This window comes from Varroa destructor, unplaced genomic scaffold, assembly GCF_002443255.2.
Source record: "Varroa destructor unplaced genomic scaffold, Vdes_3.0 BEIS01000007.1, whole genome shotgun sequence".
NCBI classification, from domain to species: Eukaryota; Metazoa; Arthropoda; class Arachnida; order Mesostigmata; family Varroidae; genus Varroa; species Varroa destructor.
This window is the reverse complement of record NW_019211460.1, coordinates 27749235-27775369: the sequence shown is the minus strand read 5'-3', so window position 1 is coordinate 27775369 and position 26135 is coordinate 27749235. Positions and strand designations below refer to the sequence as shown.

The 26135-nt window shown below is 38.3% G+C and overlaps 1 long non-coding RNA gene across 3 annotated transcripts; it reads right to left on the bottom strand.

Annotated features, from left to right (window-relative positions):
* Window positions 1-11245: 11245 nt before the first annotated feature.
* On the bottom strand, window positions 11246-19476 carry LOC147754528 (uncharacterized). 3 transcript variants are annotated; one of them, XR_015317281.1, is made up of 5 exons: window positions 18177-19476; window positions 16694-16784; window positions 15549-16057; window positions 14875-15002; window positions 11246-14196 (listed from the first exon to the last, which is right to left on the bottom strand). It is a non-coding gene; the product is annotated as an uncharacterized LOC147754528 (long non-coding RNA). The 3 variants fall into 3 exon arrangements; XR_015317283.1 differs by having other exon boundaries at window positions 11246-16057; window positions 18056-19476; XR_015317282.1 differs by having other exon boundaries at window positions 11246-16784; window positions 18056-18341; window positions 18777-19469.
* Window positions 19477-26135: the final 6659 nt, after the last annotated feature.

The window sequence follows — 26135 nt, the reverse complement described above, 5'->3', positions numbered from 1 at the left end:
GAAAGAAATGAGTGAGTATTTAGCTTCTGATGAACATTGCCATGGTTACCAAAGTAAAATTAATTGTTGCTATATATATATATATATATTATTAAAGTATTACTATAACGGAAAAAGGCGTAGGTAGGAGTGGTCGCTCGCACCGCGCTTTTTACCTAATAAGAATGCTTTATTACAAACTATAGACTTAGATCCTTGCCCATTATAGAAGTAGAGAAAACAATATGTGGTTAATAGCTTTGGAACTAACGTGTGACAGAACGATGATGCTGTTAGAATAGAACACTCAAATAATAAATGCCACAAGGATAAATATCAAAAAAAAAAGTTAATATGAAGTTAAAAAACTTAAAGCACGTACATTGATAGAATCACACACAGTTCATGGGGCCAGTGGCAACTAAAAATGGTATGCCACTTCATATACGTAACAACGTACTCGCTGTTCTATATGTAATAAGCTCGTAGGTGACGCGTCCGATCTCAGCCATTGCACCAGGACGAAGAGCCTTCAGTCATGACACTGATCGTGCGCAAAGCGCTGTCACACTTTCAATCATATTACTTCCATGCGTCTTCTATTAAGCCGCAATATGGCCAAACGATATCAGGTGATATCAAAGTAACGCTAAAAATGACCAGAAGAAGAATAGCGTAGCGTTCAGCGTAAGCGATTAATATAAATCTCGAGAATGTATCGAAAGCTGTCCTACCTCGTCATAAGAATTTAGCGTGCACTCCAGAAGAGAGATTTTAATTTGTCAGTGATTATATTTATTTTATGGCTCCCGGCGACTGATGAAATAAACCTTAAATCGGGTTCATACTCGAGTAGAAACCCACGTCCTGTAGTTAAAATAGAATTTACGATTTTCTACACTATCTATACCCCTAACCTGCGAACGAATCACCATGTCTTCAACATGGAACGTTCGTCTCACTCGTGGCAAACATTTTGCTGTGACAAAGTATCCGAATCCGTGTGTCCAACGATAGCAAAAATGCCCGCTGCTTAAGTAGTGGAACTCACTGTACAGTAAAATGGTTTGTTAAATATAGCTACGCTGGAGAGAGGATGCACCTGACAAATTGTATCTATTGGACGGACTCTATTATCATAACAGCTTAGACTTTTCCGCTGAGAATTTTCACATTTATGCGATACCAAGTACGGGTTTTAGAATACTACTGAGGACGATGCCAAAATCTAATTTTAAAGCATTCAATATATATACACACACTCTTACGACTAATTTACCAGGACGAATTTTTTGCCAGCTTATAGGAGCTTATCGTGCAGTTGCAGGCGCAAGTGGCCAAGGTACTTTTGACTTGACGGGTTTTCGCTGGAGTGATTCAGTTGCAACAGATAGGACCTTAGACAACTATGTTATACGAGAGACATAAAAAAGCTACTTTATTTTCAGCACATCAAGACAAACCGTGTTTGACATCTTCTTCGTATTCAATGAACGTACGTGAAAGCGTCTAAAGATAGAATATAAATCGAGACGTCAACGGGTTGTTTTAATTAGAGACCTCAGCTAAATCACTGTCGTGATCCAATGTGAAGCAACCATCCAGCAAAGAAATGACAATTATCGATGCTTTCGAGAGGCCATTGTCCTGCCTTGTAATTCAAAATCCCAACACGCCCTGTTTCAAAATACTTTGCTTATTCTTTTGATCTGTGCGTGCTTCGAAGTATCCTATAATCTTTTGATGCCTCTATAACCTGATGACTTTCCTCTGACAGCAAGTATTTAAAATTCCAAAAACGGCTCGATGTACCATTACGACAAAAAATTCGCATTTCTTTCGCGCCATGCCACGGCTGACGTCTGCATCTTTTCCTCTTGACGAACTCCAGAACAACGTTTCCGCCAACGCAGTCAGCTTATCCTTTTTTCGAGGCAGGAAGGTCGGTCGGTCGGTCGGTCTTCCTTTGACCGTGTTATCGTTATCCATCGAAATCAACGACATCAACAACAAGAGCACCTGCAGCAGTAGCGTTCGCGGCAACGCAGACTTTATGTACGTTTCGCCCAACGAGCCGGTCGTCATCTCCTTTGAGAGGAAATCGCTGCCTTGTTCCTGAAGCTGTCTAAGCTCTTGCCACTACACTTTTATTGAAGCAGAGGCAGAGGTCACGGATGAAAGCGTCCCTTTCGCCCGCTTTCTCCATTTCCTCTTCCACTATATAATAATAATGGTATTTATGTAAGCGTTTGACATTCTCCATATCTAGTCGTTACTTGGCCATGGATGAGAGTTTCGACTATAGAAAGTTAGCCGTGGGTATTTTCCCTACAACGGAAATTCCTCGTACTGGTACAACTATTTTTGCAAAACCAGTCAGGAAAATGGGCGGCGGTTAATTGATATTAACATTTTTAGGTTCGTAATACAGTGGTTCGCCACATACAGTAGTTTACGAGGTTTGTCTGATAATACTTGTAAGGCTTCAAACAGACTTGAGCTAGCTGCGCGTCAAAGAGCGCGTATAAATATGATTATTTTCTTTAATTCAATCTATTCAATAAGTTTTAGTATATAAATAGTAGAGTTTTATCGAAAGGTCTATCGTGTTATCACTAACCGTCAGTCCGACTGTATATATATAACAGAGACAGCTCACGTGAACGTCTACCCACTCACTACTATATTATGTAACACATATTTATAAAGTTTTGTATAATGAAAACGCTATCTATGCTAATGTACTATGCTAATCAACAGAGCTTTGAGCACTACTTTTTAGCTATAAAATTCTCAGCATTCAATCCAAAATTGAAACGGAAATTTCAATTTCAGAAATCGATAACATTTATCAAACGTAACCAAGCCTATAGCGAATTCCAATAAAATCAATTTATATTCATCTTTCAGATTTAGATGACAGGCATTGTTATTTTGGATACTATTTTTTTTTTGCATAATAGGGAAAAATTGTTCTTCATCCTTTGTGCTTCTGCAATAACTATCTTTACTGAATCTCAAATAAGCTTCTCAAGAGACTTTTGTGATACAAGTATATATATATACACGTATGTATATGGCAAACCAGAAATTTCACCAATGCAGTTTCCAAGTTCGTAGAATTTGAATTAAGTGCCATTTCTCGAAATATTGATCTTGTTGGCATTACTTTAAGTGCTTCACGTTTTGCTCAAGTATTACCTTCAATATCTATTAGGAATAAGCGCGAGTCAATAATTTAAGCCAACCTGGTGCTCGTTCACACGACTGGTTTCTCTGAGCTATCGCCGAGCACCAAAAACTGACTGCAATTCCTAAATTTTATGCGATGTTAACTAACTGAGAAGTACCGTAATACACTATGGCCATTATTGGTTCACTACAGTTTGTGGGAGTCTGGGAAGTCAGCAGTTTAACACATGCAGCATGCAGCTGTTCGAAAGTGGAAATTACCACAAGGAAGCGTGTTTGTCCTTGATTCGATCACATACCCATTCAGTATTGCCACTGTATAAGTTTCAATGATTTGCTTTAAAAATTCGACAATATCGATAGCGGCCACAGCCTAAAAACAGGCGAAACAGTGCGTCATACCCTAGTCAATTCAAGCGTTGGCACATTTAGGATAAAGAACGCTTGATAAAGCAACAGCTTAAACTTTCTATCTTCGGGAAATAAAATCATTGCACTAAAGACAGGTTTCCAATAAAATGAACTTAGCTGACCGAATGCAAAATAAAGTTCGTCACTATTTTTGTTAAGGTTGAAAATTTGTTCAACAAAAAAAAAATCTTCGGGGACGACTCAGTGATTGCTTTTTTGATGTTTTGAATAACTTGCAGGAACACATACTATGAAAACGTTGAGATAAGATCCGAGATTTTACGCATAGCCTAGAATTTCCAACAGCAAAACCTGTTACGTTCGTTACAGCATTTAGCTGGCTATCCGCAATAAAATCAAAACGCAATAAAATCAAAACGGATCAATCCGTTTTCGTTCTTGCCTGCTAGAAACCGGAGCGTAACGCAACAATGATTTGCTGTTAGGAAAATATATTATTATCTAATGGTATCTCAGAAATCAATGAATTTAGTACGTAGGACACAGAGCATAAAGTTGGAAACGGAACTAATGCAAAATGGTTTCTGGAAGTAATTTTTCGTCGACTAGTAAAATACATGCTAGGAAGGCCCTAATCAGCTGGAACCTTCTTTCCGCACAAAAAAAAATTAACCAGACACCTAATTCAGTGTGATAAAATTATAACTTTGCGTGTAATATAATGTACGACTATATGAAATGTGAAGGCGAAAAAAGTAGGTTAATTTTTGATTGTCGCAACCTGTGCTGAAAAATAATCCTTATAGCTTTCTTCCACACAGTAAGACCAGCAATAGGAACAGTCGCCGGTGAAAGGCTCAGTTTACATATAATGTCCTACACAAACAGGCTCGTCCAGTAATAACTAATGCCTTTTACTTGGGTAGACCACAGAGGTAGATCCAACCAAGACGTTTAGTCACATACGTAGCTAGGCCTTAGTAACAGTTCGTGTTATGAATGTGTATATATTATAGATTACAAAGTATGTGAGACACTCACTAGATAACTTCAAAGGGGCTAATAACTTAACTGTGTTGAGAAGTCTGTATCAAAAACTCTGCAGTTCTTCTCACACTGTTCGCAAATGAGAGTAACATTTGCAATAGAAAAGCATGGGGACAGTGTCAAAACAAAATGTTAAGACAAGTGCTTTTCCGACCTGGAAAAAATATTTATTACCTTAAATCAACAGAACTAACTCGGCCAATCGATGACAGGCTAAGCTGCAGGCTGAAAGTGACCTGTAGAATTATGTTCCTGACTTGAGTAGATCTCTTCACTGCCATCTCTAGACGATCATAAGATTTAAAGTAGGCACGCAGAAAAGACACACAGCTTCATCACTGTTTCAATGTGTACTTCCAATCCTGGTAAACTTCATGCTCTCCTCCATAGTTTTGTTTTTTGACCTTTTTCTTTTATTTTTATCGCCTACTCAACCGACCTGGGGCCATAATTCATCGCGTGTGCTGCACCCGTCGTTGCTGTGTTCGAACCGCTGACGCATTTCACAGTAATCTATCGTCTATTAACCGAGCTGCAAAGGTGGAAAGCTTGTAAGTCCGTTTACCTCAAACAACCTATGTGCATTTTTTCTCTATAAGAGAGCTCCTCACGTGGGGCACAATATGGCTTTCGTTGCGCGTTAAATTGTTTTCCAATAAGTTACATTATTTGTAAAAGTTGCCCAAATTAGTCGATTAGAGAAAAAGTGACGTTGGGCTGAAGGGCAAAGCGACCACACCAGTAATGGGGGACAGAGGCATTGGGTGAATGGCAGGAGGGATCGGCGTACGCGAAACGAGTCTGTGTGCATATTAGCTGGGATAGAGTTCTCCAACTGATTGAAACCGATACTTGGGTTATCCGTCGCGCTTGCTTTGACTGAGCTAGATACTTAACAGGTTTCCATAAGATAATAGGCTCGTTCTTCTCTGGGCGTGTTTTTCTTTTTTGGGCAACACGTGCTGTAGCTTTGTAACTCGGCCAAAAATCTCAGTGGACGTCCACTAAAATTTTTCTAAGATTAATGCTATTAAGCGCAGCCCACAAAATATTGTCTATCAGCTTATAGACTACTGTGCTTTAAAAAATGCAGGGTTATTAGGAAAAATTATATACATACTTCGCTTCATGAATAGCGCTACCATAAGCATTAATATAGAAAGAATAGCAGAATTTCTATTGCTAGACAGAATTTATAGCTGGACATTGACGATTTGCACCATATTCGTGTATGAATGAAATAGACGCATTTTAGTTTCGGACTGCTGCGTCTCGTCAAGGGGGCTTGAATAACTGCATTTTTGGCCATACTACCCCATTTTTTATCGGAGCAACAGAAAATTTACGTCGAAGTTCAGACACTGACGAACTTTTTGATAACTGTTAACAAACATTAACAGCAAATTGTTTTGCTAAATAATCTTTATTTTTATTAAATTTTATTTTAATTATCTCGAATTCGAAAAGACGACAGCATCAGAGTGGTACTTAAATAATATATAGCGAAATTTACTATTTTTGTGTGTCTATCTATCACTATATGTGTCTGTTGAGTATGACTAACACACAGTAAAGGTGTTATGGTAAAAAAAATCGATATACATATGACCATTTGCATAGTAATTTTCCAGAAAAGATAATGTACATTTATGCGTGATTAGTTTCATCGATATGGATAATGTCGAAATATCATCCCTAACTGTTTTGCGGATGAGTTCGTTTAAACACTATTACTGCAATAGTAGCTCACGTAAAACTTCAAGTTTAATCTTGACGTCCAGTTGGGCTTTATTTGACGTAAGAATACGAATTTAATAATACAGCTTCTATCACGTCGTTGTCGCTTGTACAGAAATTGTGAAATGTTAGCATCTTCCATAAAAACGCTATTTCTTCTGATTATGACATTGACACACTTATTGATTATGGGATTAAGAGTCAATTGTAGACATTAGCATAGTGCACTTTGATCGGTTGCATCAATACGACAATGCGGAAGTCTCGCGCTAGCGGTACGATGATGTCGGGTTGCTTTCGATCCATCTCAGCTTATAGCTAGACGCGTAAACAAAACCTTCTAGTTTATAATGATTCTTACATTCAACATTAAAGAGAATTTAAAGTGCATAAACAAATCTGTATTTACACCAAATACAAACAAAATTTTGCGCTCCTTAATTGGCGTGTAGTAATGCAGTAGATGTGTTGAGGCAGAACGTACAAAGCAACCCTTGCATAAATTTTATAGCAGTCTTTTTAAAGCACGCAATTGGCATACAATCATGGCCAAACGTCGTGAGGCTCACTCAAACTTCCTATTGAATATATAATTGAAAAACACACTGTTCACTTCTTACTGAACCTATCATTCGAAAGTTATGTGAAAAATTTTGTGTCAGTAAAATGAATGAAGCGGGCTGCATCGACGGCGCAAAATACGGAGGTTGCTAGACCACTACCGGGGGTGTCCCCAGGTGGCAGACAGAGGAATGCCTATTAGGTCGAGAGATATGATATACATTAAAGGCTTTGGCAAGGACCAAAACTAGAGCAGGTTCCCAGCTCTACTAAGCAGCGATTTCAAAGACATTCAGGACAGACCACTGTAACGGATGTCGACGAGAAAGAACGGACGTCTCCCAACTTGGCGTGGAAGAATACGCGTTTTTACCGCTGGAGAATGTTTCACAATACCCAGTTTTTAAATGTGTATTAGGGGTTTAGCAATCAGGTTTGTTAAAAATACAAAAAAAAAACGTCCTGTATTTATTGTTAGGTTAAGGCCTCTAATGAAGTTGATTTTATCTGATTCAGAACTTGAAAAATAAAAACGTGATCAGATTTTTTCACATGCGATAAAAAAAACATAGGAAATAAGCCATGGACTAGTAATAGCTGTTTGGAATGCTCTTATGCAGAGTGTACCATTTACTAAGCTCTTGGCAGTGAATCAGAATCTGGCGAATGTCCATGCAGTTACTGTTATCTATAAATAGAAGAATGTTCTGCAGTTCCATCCACGCCACAGACACAGAGCACAAAAGCCTATTACGTCGCAGACAGCGTAACTTTAATTTGTCCATGTGTACCCAAATCAGAAAAACGTAACTGATGCCTTCAAAGACAAGGCAAATGGGTTTTTATAAGTAAAACATAGCAATATTGAGAGTATGTCGAGGTCCTATAATAATTAGCGGTAGTAACAGAACACTTGCATAGAGGTAAAATGATAGCCGTTTGCTTTCTGTACTTTGTAATAAATCCTCTCTAATTGGTAAATTTAAGATTCTTTTCAGCGAAACTGGCTTTGCTGAAATAGCAAAGTCAAAGATCCTTCTTCCAGTTTCTTCGGCCGTTTGATCCCCTTCTCACTCCAACCAGACAATTTCACCCACGACTTTCTCTTGCCAGTAGCAAAGTCGACAGTAACCGAAAATTTATTTCAGTTCTTTTATACATGTCGGTGTCTTCCGGAAATTCTACATTAGGCCGATAACGTGCATATAAATATCGTATGAACTTTGAAGTTTAACGGTAGATAGACAGAATACATCTGAGAGCAAATTATGCAATGACAAATGACTAAATTGTAATGCTTACAATATGAATGGAACCATTTGAAACATATCGTACGTACTATCGGAACTAGACAAAGATGGAAATTTAGTACTTGATAAAGAGGACTATTCTGGTTGTTACCTCAGTTCACTACAGAAATCAGCCAAATACAAGACTTCTTAGGACCAATGTTGATGGTTTATGTTCATATTTGCTATTTATTAGGAAATTCAATTCATGTTTAGAAGGGAATAGAAAAAAAATGTTTCTGAAAACTGTTATTAATATCTATTTATTTTGTACGGTCCATTGGAAAGAAAACTCACTTGATTTAACACAACTTAATGACGAAGAATACATGGATGTCTTATTAACCTATTGTTGCAGAATACGCCGATATATTGACGCTTCAAACCCTAAATAGGAAAAACAAATATCCGTAACCATATATGTCTATATATAAACTATATGGAATTAGTTATTCTTTCGATTGTTTCTGTTAATGAAAGCGGAGCCTCAGCATATTTGTAAAACTTAGAAATTTCAAGAACCTACTGAACGCTCGAAATACCGCAATCTGCGGTGATGGTCCATCTATAAATTCGAGCCGCCGATAGTATATTTGAGAGGTAGTTCCTTCTTTTAATCATTGAATTTTTCATTTGTTTTAAAACAGTTCGCAACTAGATTTATTTGTATGTTTATTGCCACGGAATTTTCCCCTTCGCGATTTTACTCTCGGTATGAAAAAAAAATGAATTTTAGCCAATGCATCTCTGCCCGACAATTTCTTTTAAGACAGCACTCCTAAAGCACTTTTCCCACAGAAGCATATTTCAGTCGGCTTCGTGGACATATCCCTCATTCAGGCTCCTTTAGATATAACAATTATAGAAAGTTCAGAAAAGTCAGAAATGGTTCATCGCCTGATCGTCTCATTAATAGGCACTTCGTTTCTCGCATCTATACGCTTTACCAGTACAAAGTATTATATCTAATTCGATAATTATTTTATCAGCACTACTACACTTATAGCTGTTGTTTCACGCAGTCGGGTTTTTCTCACAGTAAACTGCCCAGAAGCTTTTGAGGACTGAAAAACTGACGCCAATAGAAAACTAAATACAACTTTGCCCCAACGGTTCCAGGCTAAACATATTTTTTTGTCGATGATTAAGGGAAAGAGAAACTTAAAAAGAGTCGTTTACTTGTGACGATTCAGTATTTTACAGCCAATTTTACATTGCCAATACGGCATGTTCCTTGAACACCATACACTTCGATTACCGATCATCTATATGGACGCGATGCTACTTGGAAAGAATCGTTTTTTTCTAACAAAATAAACTTAGTTTTAGACAAGTGTTGAAGTTCCACCGAGCTTTCAGCATATTGGAACGGATGCAGAAGCCCATGCGGTAATCACAATTTTTTTCGACAATATTTTCAGATGTAAAGCTCTTTGATTCTAATGAATGAGGATCATTGACCAGTCAGAAGAAAATAATGGAACGACCAAAGCCATACAATCAGCTTATTAAAAACGATAATGGGACAACGCAAATTGGTAAGGGAATGACTTGGATAATGCGGTGGGTTTATGAAAATAGGATAATGGGAGAATCGCTAGGAAAACTAAAATGAGCTGTAACATAGCAACAAAATAGAATGATAGAACAGATGCAACGGGTATAAGTTCAGGCCTGAACTCCCTCTTGATTAAATGGGAAAATTTAGCGTGATAATAATAGTTAGTGTTTGGTATGTGCGCTCAAAACAGGTCATATACGATAACAGGTAAACTAAGCACATAGTACACGTATGTCAATATGGGTATTACAGAGGCTGAATTGCGATAACTGTTAAGTCTCGATACAATATTTCAAGCTGTAAGCGAAGTTTAAAGAAGAGTCAGACTGGATAGAATTCAAGTACGAGGAGCATTTTTCGGATGCTATCTGGATTCCGACTTCGGAATATATTGTACTTGACAGCTGACCGTTTCAGATTATCAACGTATATGTATTACTTTTACGGAGTAAGTGCCACTATCAGACACTGCACGGCTTAGGTGAGGTAAAATCTGGACGATTCATTTCACGTCGCGGGCGCCGCTCCATCCGTCGATGGTACAGCATGAGGCTTTCCGTTACAACCGAAAGCGTTTTCTTTCGCCGGCAGAGAAAATGCGCGAGAAGGGTCCACTATCAGCAAATGAGAGGGGTCGACGAAGTTGTTTTGTCTCTGGGAGAATTTTCGCGAAAGGAGTTCAATTGCATAACGTACATTAAAGCAGATAATACAATTAAGAATCCGTGTGTATTTTTTTTCTAGAGAGCGACACAGGTAAAAGTATAGAATATTTTGTTGAATGGAAAACAAAAAAGATACTTCTCCTATTGTAATACAAAGTCAAGCGCTCATTAGGGTTTCAGTTAGTATATTCCCTATCTGATAATATACCTGGTATGAGGCCTCACAGCATTGGTTACTAGAAAACTAAAATTCGCTCTGTTAAAGCCCTTACTTGACTGAATAGGACCGTTCCGCGGATGCCTACAATTAATGAGCATCTATTGAGTTAATGCACATGCACAGTTGAAACGCTATCTTTTGCGAGTCAGTTTTAAAATGTATATAGGAGATGACAATGTCTATATTAACTATTTCACCTAATTGGCTAAATTTTGTCTTCGGGAGCCAGAAAAAAAAAGATACCGGATAGTGCGTTCCTCGCGAATCCGCTTACTGATTTATTTATTCGTCGTGAAATTAGCACTTCGTGTTTATTTGTCTGTTCATATCTTTTTCGATAGGTATACAGCAATTGCAATAAAATAACAGTTTAATAAAAAGTTACTTGATTTGGAGCAAACGTGACGCAATTATGTGCAAGGAAGGAATCGAACGTTGGTGTACAGTGGTGACAGCGTAGGGAAATCTACTAGTGAGGGCCAAGTTCCGCATTCATCAGCCCACGAAAGATAGGCTTTGCCCTGTTTGGGTTAGCCGTGAGTAAGCAATACTTCTTAAATCCTCTTAGAAGGAAAAAAGCAAACGAAATTAAGCTTAAGATTCAGTTACTACATATTGAATATTTCATATCTCTGTATATTTATTAATTAGTAAAAACACACAGACGAGTCTGTTCTTCAATCCTACAATATCATCGCCATTTCGCGCATTTTCTCCAACGATATGTGTACTACTCGTATCAGCCTTCCAGATCCTCTAGGGTTTTGCCCGGTTTTGTAACCGAACCCGTTATTTGCACCAACAGCCCTTAGATCTTCAAGTACTGTGTCATGAATATGAAAGTGTACTAGTCTCGCATTCTCCTTAGACATCTCAGATCCTCATTGTATATGAAATTCTCATTTGTAATATATATCGAGCGTAAAAATTAGGCTAACACACTATAACTGGTACTGGAAGTTTTTGCAATTTGTTTAGGTATGTTTATCAGTGGATGGTCTGTTATGTGTTCCTTTCTAATATATGCATTGACAACAGTTGTTATTGTGTTTTGCTGCATCATCAATGCGAATTAGCGGTGGTCTATCCAGCTGACCAACTTCCGCATCTAATGTACTAAAACTCTATATATATATATATATATGTGTTTTTTCAACCATATCAGCTATAAGTAGACCTGACAACAAAGCCTTCTGAAAGACGGTTCCAGCGTAGCGATGTGTGTTATAGTTGTGCGATCTACCTCTAGATGACTCACAAGAAGGGGAGTACAAATAGCTTCTCCTGGTTCGCTAACAGAGGACGGTACTCATTAGCTAAAGTAGGGCATTTCATACTATGAATAATAGGTTTCATTCAATCGCCGCCCACTCAGTGAGAGATGATGTCTACCTTTAGAAAGCACAAGGGTATGTAAAAATGTGTTTTTGTCTTTTTCGACTTCGTTGGTTGCCCTTTATTTAATATTAATGCATACGCCTCAAAATGAATCGCTAGTGTACTAGCGATAGTTTACATAATACGTCTACCTTATGTCATGCGGATGCGTACGTAATACATATGCGATATCGGTTGTAGATGCGTCTATTGCTGCGAAAGGGATTCAGCAACGAAAGCGTTTTTTTTTTTTTTTATGGGGAATTACTTATTATCCATGTAACAAAGCTTCGACTATTACATAACTCTTCCAAGCCACGCCGCAAAGTACGACCTCCGTTTCATCAATAAAGCGCTATACTGTTATAGTAGAGCAGTAGTACTAAAGAACGACAATGTTGTGGTACGGCAAATAGCGAATAATTCTTATTCATTACTTGAATACCTTCATCATAGTCTATTTACACCTTCGTTAAGTCCAGGCACAAGTTCGAGAGGGAAAAATAGTAACATAACATGAAGTACTGTTAACGTAAGATTGTGAAAATAAAGGTACAAATACTTAACGCAGAAGTTTGCCAATCGAGCTTACGCCTAGACAGCGACGAGCGTGCTACTTAATGCAGCGCGTCACGTGCAGCGGCGGGCGTCTCCTGGTTTATGATAATCCGCGATGTCGAACGTAACAAATCGGTTTGACCTATTCAATGCCTCCCACGAATCGTACGCTGTTGCGCTACCTAACAAGTATGCCTTATTTTATATTAAGCATGCGACGGTTTATCGCGACCAAATCGTTTGTTTAGTGTGGCCTATCGAATGGCTAAACAGAGACTTTACGTCTATTCCTATAGTTAAATCCTATAGCAAAAAGCATTTGTTTTAGAGTGTTAAACCCATAGCTGCATTAACAGTGCACCAGACAGTTGTTGACCTTTGGCAGAAGCAATGGCGGCACGAGGTAGACTCAATAATAACTAATAGAAACGGATTCTTAGTTGCCAGGCCCTGTTTGTGGTACGTCTAGGCCGAGCATCTTCTTTGCTTTAAATATAGTAGGTCACTACCTGAAACTCGAACGTAACTCAGCGCAGTCTATGAGCTTACGTAATCCTATTTTCATGATGCAATCACGTTACTAGTTTAGCCATTGTGCCGTAACGCTTCTGCACCCCGCTGCAGTACCTGTTTTGACAGAGACCGAACGCGACGGGTACAGAGAGGCTTCCCGTCGCGTTAGTTCTTGAACTGATATGAAATAGTAGCTACTCCGAAAAATATCCGCAGGTAAGGCAAACTCTGTGTCTGCTCGCTTTGTCAAGATTACCACCAACATGATGTCGCGGGATTTGGCTCATAGGATCGTCAATCGTATGTTCTATAATGTATCAGTGATTCGTATAAGCTATTGATATACAAAGGTAACTGCCCAGTGGATCTCGTAAGAGCTAGCAAGTTCGTAAGAAAAATAGGTCAGGTACTAAGCATGTCTATTGTGTTATATAATATGCTGGACTTATGCATCGAATCGAAGGAAAAGCACTATAAAAGAGATTACTTCGATATATGTGTTTCATCTACCATAGGGTAAAGTATTCAAAAGAGGTACTTAAAAGCGAAGTAAAATAATTATAGAAACCTTAAAAATCGTTCCGCATGTTACTTATTTTATTTTCAACGTAACAAGAAGGAATGTGAAATATTATAGTTCATCGGATGCTTCCCATAATAATCATATTTCGAGAGATCATAAAAAAGTGGGCCATTTATCGTTTACTATTATTACTTATCTTGTTGAAGCCTTCACGGTTTGCTGATCGTTTAATGAATGCCAATGAAACGCTAAAATGATTCGACGTAATCGAAAACATTAGTACTAACTATAATATAATAGTGTTGTAAATTACGTACCGGCTGTGGTGACAACTACGAAGCGGTCCTAGGCAATTCTTTCAATCTGCGATTTGTGGAGAACGAATAGTCTCGATCGCGCCGTTTGTCTGATGTCTCACATCTGTGACGACTTGGCTCTACCCCCGGCCTGTTCACTGGTAAGTGGGGCCACAGCAGCCTGTGGCAGGTGTAGAACTGTCCTGACTTTTCCCTTGGGTAGAATAGCTTTCCCGCTCGCACACCCGCTACGTGGTTGGGCTTTTCACAGCTGGGAGGACAATCGTGTTCTGCTTGGCAAGTACGCTTTGCAATGAGTCAGGTTGCAAATGTAGAAGTCTAATGTTAACGTAAATGTAACGTATAGTGTGTTTCGCTAAGAAGACTTATTTTTCATCGGGAAACTATAATTTAGCTAATTATTGGTAGCCTGTTTGTCTACTAAACGCTAGAACACGCGAAGGGATCTTGGCGTGAAACAGCGTATCAGACCCCGGCATTTGATATGGTGCTGAGATGAAGAAACGGCGATGTTGAACGTAAAAACCGAAACATATCGAAACCGAAATTATGTCACGATTATTTTCCTCCAAGTTTTAGAGGTTCTGAGACGAATCAAAAAATAAAAGTTGAATTAGTTATCATCACGTGTATGCGCATTGACGTTAGTGAACGTAATATTGAATGTTCTCTCTAATTTGATACCGCATTAAAGCAAGCGGGCAAATGAACGACTTATACGTTGGGATATATTTTAGTTTAATGGCTAATCAAGCTTACTATAACAAGTGACACTTGCAATGAGTGCACGAATCACTGGGTATCCAACGGGTAAGGAAGTAGTGGTCTTCACTCATTTAGGCAATCGTTACGAAACATTTTACGCGTAGAAGTAATCGCGTTAAAAAACATCAGTCGGTTCAAGGTTAGATTGTTCGACTCGGTATTTAATTGGTACTGTTCAATCACAAATATGTATCTGACCTTTGCGTTTCACGGAACCGCCACGAGTCGCATCCAGTTCATCTGAGCGAAGTATGGAAACAATTATGTTCCTCGAAATGAGCTCGGGATCTGCTGATACGCGGCCACATATGGCTGTGCAGTGGTTCCTAGGATTAAGGCACGCGTAATCTTTTAAATTTGGATTTTTCTATATAGAAAAATCCAAATTTAAAAGTTTTAAAAGCTTATCAAAACGTTGAGTCCATATGTGTATCGATTAGAAGAAGTAGTAATTTAAACCTATATTTAAACCTTATAAACTTTACATTATATATATTTAAACCATATAAACCTATATGATCAGCTTTGTGGGAGAATTATTTCCGGTCCAGCTCTGGTAGATGTGATTCGCAGTTTTATTATTCAAGTGCCCATTTAATTGTAAACTAAGCAGCAAATTATAATTTAGTAATATTGTTATGTTAAATCAAAACGCTTATATATATATATATATAAAGAGAGCTTATATACAGCACGTTTACCATTTCGTAAACGATGTTCGCTAATCGCTAAATACTACTATAATGTCTGATAATTCATGAGATCATTCCAAACACAAAAACAAAGTGTTTGCTAATGAGCGAACTTTCTGGGGGCACCCCCACCTGCTACAAACCTTTCCTAGCTCCTATCGAAGGCATCAATATACTCACCTCAACCAACGTAATATATCACGGAGCTGCAGAAATCCACTAGTCATTTTGGTAGAAGGATTACCGACCACCCAATAATCCGTAGCACGTGCAGCCGATTGCAAACCTTTACTGCTCACATTTTGTACAATGAAATTGTGCAGAGTGCCATATAGGTCTATCAAATCTTATTTAAATTCGCCCGTAACGTCCTGCATAACGTGTTGCATGAGCCAGAACAGGTGCTGAATAAAAGATCTTAAATCGCCGGGAGTGCTGGACATACTCTTCAAATCAAGCTATCTTGATCTTAGGTATGAAACCGTTTGAGCATTTTGAACGTAGGATCCGATTATCGGCCTTCACATTCGGAACAGGCACCGACTCAACGCCCTAAACGCCAAGCTAATTTTGACAGACAGCGCGTTACCAACCGGCGAGAACGGGAAGAAAGGTTGGGGCAACCACGGCATTGCTGCCGCCGTAGGCAACGTAATGCGGTAAAAATTCGTACAAGCGTGTGCTAGTTACTGCAACAAAATAATGTAGCAACTATTGACAGATTGTGTACACATTTACTTCCAGTACATCATCGAAGCAGGCCATAAGTGCAAAAAAACAAAACGAAATCATTATTAAAAATAATTACTATCAGGTATTAAATAAAGCATAAACTTTCGAATAATTTTGTAACTGGTACAAGTTCATGTATGCAGGCGGAAAACTTATCTCTATAATATCGAATCGATAATATAATACCAAAAATATATATAAATTATAGTTTAATCGCTGTACGTAAGAAGTAGAAAGCAACAAAGTTACATAAGTAGGTGTAACTAAAACACCGATTTCAACCAAACTGCTGCATGTTTAAACATGTTAAAGTCGTGGCTGCAATAAAAAAGTACATAGTTTAATGATGACCTAGTTTACGCGAGCGTTTTCCTGCTCTGATTGACGGTAAGTAAAAATATCTCTAGATTTTAGCGCTCGCAATAGTCTCCTAATCGAACTTGCTCTTTCTTCCTTTCCAGTTCTCCAGTCGTCGTTGTCCTTTTTCCTCTTTGAAAATATAAGGGTTTTTCACGTGTGCTTTTTTCTATCTGTATCGAATGCCAAATATTTTAATTCAGATCTCGCCTAGATAATTAGTTAATAAAATTTACCTCAATAGTCTCAATGAAGTTCACGTCGACTTAAGGTAGGAAACTCGGAGTTCGCATTACACCGAAGTCGTTTAGATGTTTACTGCCATAACTTGCAACAGACAATAGGTTTATAGAACAAAATTAGGGAACATAACGGCATAAGCAACTGCTGGTTTGACATGTCCAGTCAGCTAAAGTTCAACATTTATATATGAAACTCGGATAGTCACCTGTCTGGACTGTTCATGACCATTTGTATTCCTCGAGACATTTATAAAACAGAACGAAATTTGCATTGATCGCGTGCATTATTTTTTCCTGAACATTCTCGGAGTAAATCTAAAATGGACTATTTTCTATTTAAATAGGTCACATGAACACTTCGTAAGTAACTCCAGGACACACTGCTATACGTAGATTCTAGAGATTTGGTTTTCTGTGATATCTTCTGCGAATATGCCAGATCGGGGTCTGATTCGTGGGGTGAACTGCGAGTCGTTAACTCATAGGTGGTAAAAAGATTCAACATTATTTCATCCCAAAGATACTGCAATATCGTACCGACATGGTCGTGCGACGGCCGATGATATTGCTGCACGGTAAACAGATATATAATTGAAACACCTATCTCGTCTACGTAGTATTTGTGCATTATTATATAAGTAAATAACTTTTCTTATTCACAAATGCTGCGTGGCATATGTTATTGGCAGGACCTGAAGCAGCAACCGTCATTCACCTTCAAGCAGAGGCCTGGCCGTCCACGCTACTGACCATCGACCAGTATTACCATATATAATATATGCAATGTAATTAAATTTACTTGTGGGAATAACCGATGTAGTCACCTGAACGGGCTTGTGTACTATATATATCTAGTACACATCATTAAAAGCTCAGGCGAGATATTTATTAGCCGGCGGGGCAAAGGCAGAGTACTGGTACGGAGTGGCTAAAAAGTAGCAGAAACGTTGCTGCAAATTGTTTTCGGCAAATATGGCTCTGTTAACTGGAATGCTCACGGCTCTGTTTGTGAGCTACGATTTTCCAAAATTTACAATGACGTAACTGTACATTACACAACGCCTGTAGCTAGCCCCTAGCCGCAAACAAAGAAGTATAGTCGCCGTTTTCATTTAACGAGTCTCGCAGTACGTGGAAGACGCAGAAGATTACTTTAGATTCAAATAAGTACCGCTCCGTTAAGGCCATTCAAGCTGTTTGTTAATTCATGTATACATCGGGCTTCCAAGTAGCCGCATTTGTTAGTATGGTAGAAAAAGATCAAAGATGTATGCATTAAATGAAAAAAAAATATATATATACAACCTTTGACGCTAGATTATATCTTTTATTTGGCTATTGAAAACAAATGCTCACTCATATTCGCTGCGTGTTATATGATACGTCCAGGAAGGTCGTTCGGAGCTATTCTGATATATCGTTAAGGTGGTGCCACTAAGTACGCTCTGTAAGTACGGGTTCCTTGTTTTTAACATACTTCTTCGGATATTGATGCGATGTGGGACGAACTGATCTGGCCCGTTACGAGGGTAATAATTAACGAGCTTGCTTCGGAGGTAACTTGCCGCGTAGAATATCCCAATGATGAACATCGGCAGGCAAACGATCTCCGCCGCTTCGAATACGTAACACAACAATTTTGCTGGAATTCAAGCCGTATTGAGTGCAATGGCAGACAACGATCAATAAGCCCGAATCTATATCAGCAAATATTACATGTTATCATAAAATACAAGTCAAGAATAAGCTACATTACATTTCTGAGTTTCAACCACCCCGCGTCAAGGATTCGCTTATCAATACGACGCCATTTGAATCGTCTGCTCATTCCCTACGTATCGTCATTCTTTTTGTCATCACTGCGATATCAGGCCCATCAAAAATCAGCCCGGGTTAATGGCAATCTGGCCGTTGACGGACGTATCCCACGCAACTTACAAACTATGTTAGATTAATAGCGTTCTTCTGCTGATAATTTCACCCGTCGTAACTTCTAGCACGCACCGTTAGTACTAAGCGTCAGAACCGCATGTAGGAAATATAACACGTAAGCTAAATCATATAGACAGCCACTTGCCTTGGATGCAGGATCTGTTTCGGTACGGGAGTTCAATCTAATCGAAAAGAAGGCAAACGCCAAGAGCCTATATTCCCAGTAGTGATGTTTACAAACGCCATACTTTGATTCTATTTGCCTCCATAATAGTGCTGCTGTGTTGACGAGTTATCTCTTACGAGTATATTGATTATATCGGCATCATCAACACTGCCCACAGACACAACCACGACCATAACAGTCTAGCGAACGAATACAAAGCCAATAGCGGTGAGACAATGGACAGCGTAAACATCCATACGCATGTCTAGCTGATGCTAATATTTGTGAACATGACGATAGAACCGCTCGTGGACAGCGGGGTAGAGTGCTTTCCTTCGATAGTAGAATGCCATAGCGAAATAATGAGGCATTTAGTCTGAGAAAGAAAACAGGGCCAATCCGGAAAGGAGTAGAGCAGACAAGATCCGATCCGGATGATTGTCACCGACCGTGTACAGCTCTGTATGCGCATACACAGACGACAAAGCCATCGAAGGCATGCCTTCAATATCAGCCCACACTATTACAATTAGTGCTACTTGAGACACTTCTACTACTATAACCTATATCCGTTGCATTACTTAAACATAGTACATTACTTCTGCGAATTGAAGAAACACTTCCAACTCAAAAAAATCTACTTATGTTTTGCAATTTCTCTTGAAATTGATCGAATCATATTTATCCAATGGTGCTCTGCATAATTTGGCCTTTTTTGAATACTATTTTCTAACATGCCTACGATGCAAGTCGTTCAGACAAGCTAGATCCAATCTAGTATTGTGAAATAAAGCAATATCGTGTGATAGCGATTGGATGCACGTCTGTTGCCCAGTGTCCTTGCTTCAGTCGTTTGTGCTAACAGATGAGACCTGGTCAAGGGTGTCAAGGAGATCTGAAAATTCGCGTATCATCCATGAAAAAAGTTAGGCTATATATCTACTTGGTCCATTCGAAAATTTCCATGGTATCCTTGTTCATACGTAGAGCAGAGTCGCCCCCTGTGCATTTCTGTTGTGTTATTGACTTTAATTTCATAGCGAGCGATGAAAGTCAAAACAATCCACAAATAACCGACTTCTCGAAACGAAAACTACAACATCGCAGATATGAGCCCTATCTACTTATTTTTGCCTCTTTCAATCAGACGAAATTATAATATAACTTTAAGTCACATTTTATACAATACGATAGTTCTGTATCGCTAGAAAATCTTTAAGATCCTGCATCTGAATTGATTATTTTAGCTCCTATTTTACGTCACAAGTGTGAGTATATTCACTGCAGTAACTATAGCCAAAGCGAGACGGATCTCGGTGATTAGTATCGATTTCTGAGTGAAGTAAAATACGCAGAGAGAATAACAGCGCAATCGTAGCGGCCTGTACTATTTTATCAGATTTCTATTTGATTTTTTAACATTTTTATATTATTTCATACAAGGTAACTAACAAAGGTGAGGACAAATAGATGTAATAAATAAGATAAAATTTAACCCTGTGGAACAGCTTGAGGAATTCAGTTCTGTTCAAAGAGTTGATTACCCGAATTTTCTACTACGACGCAAGCAATACTTTTCTGTATGTTAAGTATATATATATATATATATATATATACTTAAAAAAATATATATATACATATATATATATATATATATATATATATATATATATTATTTTTTTAGCTAGATAAAAAGCGACAAGTTAAACAAGACGTGGCGCAAATATCAGCTTCCAGTCTACCCGCCCAAGCATGAGACATTAGGTGAAATATCATTCTATCTTGCCTCTAATTACCAGGGAAGCCAAGTACCTCTAGTGTGGCTCGGTTTCTTTCTTATGATTTTTTTGTGGTGTTTTTATTATATTTATGTTGATACTTTATATTACAACATGTGTATAATGTTTATTATCTCATTAGTTTTTTAATTACAGTGATTTATTACTAGGGCGAAAGGGAAATCCTTGCTTTGATGGAATGTATACATATAAAGCATATATATTATGTGTAACCTTTCTGTGTGAATAAATAAAAGTGTATATGTAAAAATCTTTCTTTTATTAAACGTCACTCGCAGTCATATTTCGGACAATGTATATGTCCTACAATCCTGGTGAGTTGTTCTTGGAAATTCGTTGCTACTTTTCCTGTTTCAGATATCCAACCCGTGCCACTTTTTTGCCCTCCCTTATTCGCTTAGCACGCTAAATTTACTCCCATGCCAATAGAACACAAAAACATCGCCGTTACTGCAAATTTTAGATGTCAATTCGGTGCACAGGAAAGAATTGCGGATCAAGTCCATCTCAGATGAATAAAAGTGTTCGTGAAATAAACACGCAAGCACATACAATTTTACATAGGCACTGAAGATTCTGACTGGGTCAGCAATGGGTTGAAGATTGACTCTAGTGAAGTGAGATGCAAGCAGCCTATCATTTAGCGTCGCTTTTATTCGGAATGGGGTCTTTTCCACGATTTCAGTGGTGGCAGGCTATATGTATATGGGTCATTTTTGGACATTCTATTTATTTTTTCTTATAGTATATCGTTGGGATGTCTTTGATCGTTCTCCTTCGACTGATCGGCGTAGTCATCGGTGGTAGAAAAGAGGCTCCTCTGTGTTTGATATGTGTTTTTTGCTGGTCTCCTCGTTGATTCTCGAGCTGCTTCCTTCGAATTCCCCTATAGCTCCGCCGCAAGCCTGTAATCTTCCTACAAAAATAAGGTAGCGATATCGAAATAGATGCAACGATGCAGCGGGGACAAGGCAGGCTATCCGGGGGTGAATCGTCGAAATTCGGAGAAGGTTTTGTCAAGTAACTGATACTCGTTGATGGAATATGGAACAGGTAAATAAATAAACATGTAAACATGCATTACGATAATCAATATATATATATATATATATATATATATAGGTTTGATCATGTAGTTAATCTATAGAAGCCTGCACGCACATCTCTTATAGGGTAAAAATAGACATCCATTCTCTGTACAGTTCTTGTAGAGAAGGCGTACTGTTCGAGACTTTTTGATACTGTTTATCTTCAATTATTATTTTGCCCGTGGCATATCAATTAAGCCTGGCTAAGTGATGTTTTATGGTTCTGGATTTAAGGGAAAAATAATGAAGACCGACAAGTATGTCACAAATTAAGTGAAAAAGTGCACCATTGAATTACATCCTGCCAATGATGAGTTAGATTTTCAATCCAAGCGCATTTATTAAAAAACCTTCTCCAACTATCATAAACAATTATTAATATTAGCACTTTATAATCGTCGACGTCAATTTTTTATATTAAAAAGTCATTATCTACAAATATCTAAGAGCTTATAAAACGACGACTTATGCACGACGCTGGCGCACTGACTTATACGGTTTGCCCGGCTTTTTGTTGAAAAAGGCCAAGGGAGGGCGAAATCACTGCTCCCGCCTCAACTTTAGCCAACAATAGATATTGCACCATTTTTGTGAATAAGAAAAATTATATGTTCCAAGCTCAGGGACACGTGTTCAGATCTTTGTGTTGAACATCGGTCATGTGGTGCAAAGCTGACATACTTACGGATGTAACACACGAGATCAGATAGATATATATATATATAGAATAGATTCATAATACGTCCAACGCAGGCAAACTATTTACTTTGCGTATATTCAATCATTTATGGGGTTCGTAAATATTCAGGTATAATAAGACCCATGGTTAAATATTTTGTATTCTTACTGATTCTCGTAAGTATAAGATGAGAACTTGGAAACCATATTCCACAGGTCTTGGACTTCGAATATTTATCCTCGTTTCGGGACAATTATCCTTGTTTTCTCTATCTATGGTAAACAAATGTTTCTCCTAACCTGACAAAATATGACTTGTTGTCGTGAGCTCTTATGAGTTAGTCTATACGAGAATAAAAGTAACATTATTCTGAAAAGATCTAAAATCTGATTTTGCACTAAAAAATCATCCCTTTTTCTTCGAAACCTTATCGAGCTGAACTGGTAATAAACAATAAATAAAAATCGATATTTTTTTTTGTTGACAAATCTAAGACGTTTCAGCGTTGGTATCCCTGTAATAGGCAATGATGTCTGTAACACGGAGGAAGTCAATTTCGAACACGTTAATAAAGCGGAGAACCCGAAGTTTAGCGATAGTGACTTCGGCTCTTCGCCCATTAAGATGATCAAATTTTACCTTATTATTCAATGAAGGTTTAAAGTTTCCGCATTTATCAAAACACCTCATATACGTATGAATATTCGATATTATATAACGAGGTCAACTATGTATGCATTGACAAAAAAAAGCTTACCCTATCAACAAAATTAAGTAACATTAACGTGTTGCTTGCTATTTTTGTGCCGCTAATACACATACAGACCCAGACAAATTTTTGTTCCACGTGGGTAAATTTACGATATTTTATTCACCACCTAGCAAGCGTTGATATCGAACAAATACATAAGCAGCTTATGATAAATTTGCTATTTACAATCTCTGTCCGTCCTATTGCATGGAACGGTTTGCTATCATTGATGTATATCGAAATATTAAATCTAATAAATATTTTATTCGACAAGTGGATGGCTGGCAGCAGCAATAGCATCATTAAAAGTCTCAGCCTCTTGGAGTGTGACCGAAGGTCAGCGGTCCGTTTTATCGGTGCAGTTCAGACGACTTCAAAACTATCGTCCGGTTGATACCCGTATTTAGATGACTAAAATCTGTTTCCTTTTTCTTTTTTTAAAGCCCTTAGTGACATTGGCGCTCAGGACAACTTTAACTAGATGGATAATAGAATGCACAGTATTATTACATTGCGTATCCCGCACGTCAGCCGTATGGAATATTCCGGATGCACATACATTATGCGTCTACCACAAGGCTAATGAACAGAACCGACCCAATTAGCCATGCAGTTGAGACAGGCCATGATGGATCGCGATAAAGTAATCAACCAATTATAATTCGATTATTTAACCAAGCAGCAGGTTATAATAAGAGAGATTCGGCGATCACGCCATCCGACGTCCCATAGTCATTCATTAAATGCATACCGTGCACATACAAATAAACATGCACGAAAGTCACTTGCAGAGGGACTAATTTTTATTACTATATCATTAAATAGTCTCGACTAGTTAGACGACAATAGTGGAGAAACGAAATTCTCACATGTTTACGTAGTATGAAGAAAAGATCACTTGCGGGGGCTATTCGGCCGACATCCATAGCGTTTGCAATGTTTCTAGCGTCGACTGAATCTAGAGTACGATAGTGTTCAACACAAACGAAAATTGGACTTTTTGTGTGTGAATATGCAAAATTAGAAATAAATATAATTATCGTTTGCCAATTTCATCTAGTACTACCATACAGTTGCAGATCGGTATATGAAAATTTAGTGTATATATATATATATAGCTTTTTTTTTTAATGCGAATATACTACTTTCTATAATGAATACAGTTATACTTTGGGATCAGATATGTGATTCTCAATTTAAAAAATTCGTTATCAATATGAAACATTGGCTGATTCTGTTGTCCACCGTCTATATCGTTTCCTTCCACAATGGCAAGCGAGCAATCGACTTATTGATCACCCATCTATATTTGAAGCTTGTATAAAATCATTTTGCGCAAGAAAAAAAGAGTAGGCAATTCGGAAGCGTTGTTGCTTGACGCCTGTCACTCCTTCACTCTCCTATATCGATTTGAAGTGATATTAGGCCAAAAGTTCCGCGTTCAAAAGACCAGCTCCGATAGCAAGAAAAAACAAAGCGATAAAAGCAAAAAAAACGTCGTTCCATTTTGTTATACGCTCGTACACACACACACACACATATATATATATATATATATATATATATATATATATATAAATGATTGTTATGGTTTTGCTCGCGAAAAAGAGATAGTGTACAGGTAGACCTGTACATCTCATCTGAGCAGACAAAGCATCGGCAAAGACTTCCCACTGCAACCAGTATCGCATCTCCCCCGGCCTACAACCTCACTCCACAGCCACTACGAGATCCCGACTCAACTCTAATAGCTTTCGAGATAAATCTGCCGGCGGGCAGTTATCAGCAACGTTATGCATGCATACATGAATGCTCAGGCTTGTGGAAAACGTGCAGACATTATAGCGGGTGGCAAAGCAAGCAGGCAAGGGTTCAGTAATATCAGCCGCAAGCTTTCGTGGCACTGATGGTGATCGAGGCGACAGTAGGCTCGTACCTCGCGAACTCAAATGCGGTGGCAGAAAAAAAGGGACAAAGCCAGTTGAGGTTCAGGTAGCCATGGCCGAAGGATCTAAATCGTTCTCGGAATTCTGTTTCACTGGTACCGAAAACTATATGCAAAACGAAACTCTTCTGGAAAAAGGTGATGATTGACTCTAGATTAGAGTGTGGATGGATGGATGGTTATACAGACATTATAATAACGCCTACGTTAATAAATACCTACGTAATGCTAACAGCCTGCCGAGCCACACGAATTGCGCAAGGGCATTTGTGTGGAGGAGGGCACAAGAAAGCTCACCACAGTTACTAATACCTTTTATTATGTTTTTGGCACTAATAGAAGCAAAACCCGTATCAGTTCTTACGTCATGATATTCGCACCATGTCGCAGCATAAAAACGTACAACCAAATGTAAGTTTATGACCTTATATCCTGGTTGTTAAGAATCGGCTTGAAGAGGCCAAAATGTAAGGAAGAGAAAAAAACATCGACAGTCTGCGACAGTTAATATAAAGGTCTCTGTGCTTACTGCTCCGTTACAACTGTAAGATCAAAGGGAATGCGTGGATTAAATATGCAGAAATCAAAACACAGAATTTTAGCCGTCGGCTCCATTGAAAGATATATTAAAGTTATGTAGCACTCAGGGAAATCACGTTGATATTAACTACTATGTTGTGCTATTAGAAAGTGTTAACGGACTTTACAAAGGAAAAAATTTCAGTTTCATTAATCACAGCATACTGTGTATGGAAAGAGATGTAGCCGAAGCTAGTTTATATTGCATAACGTGCACGATATTTACGTATACAGTGTGGCTGCAAAAGAGAATGACGTGAAAAAACACTTAGCTAGTATCAGTCAATCAAATTTATGTATTCACCTTTGCCAAGTGGCATTCGAACTATAGAAACTGTACATTGTACTATACGTATGACTGCCTCACAGGCTCGACTGAAGATCACGTCGTGAGACGGTCCTTGAAATAGCCGACCTAGGGCTTACAAAGCTATTTAGGTCCTACGAATGATTGCACTATATGTTACACACCATGTTACTGCTATTCTTCGGCTGAT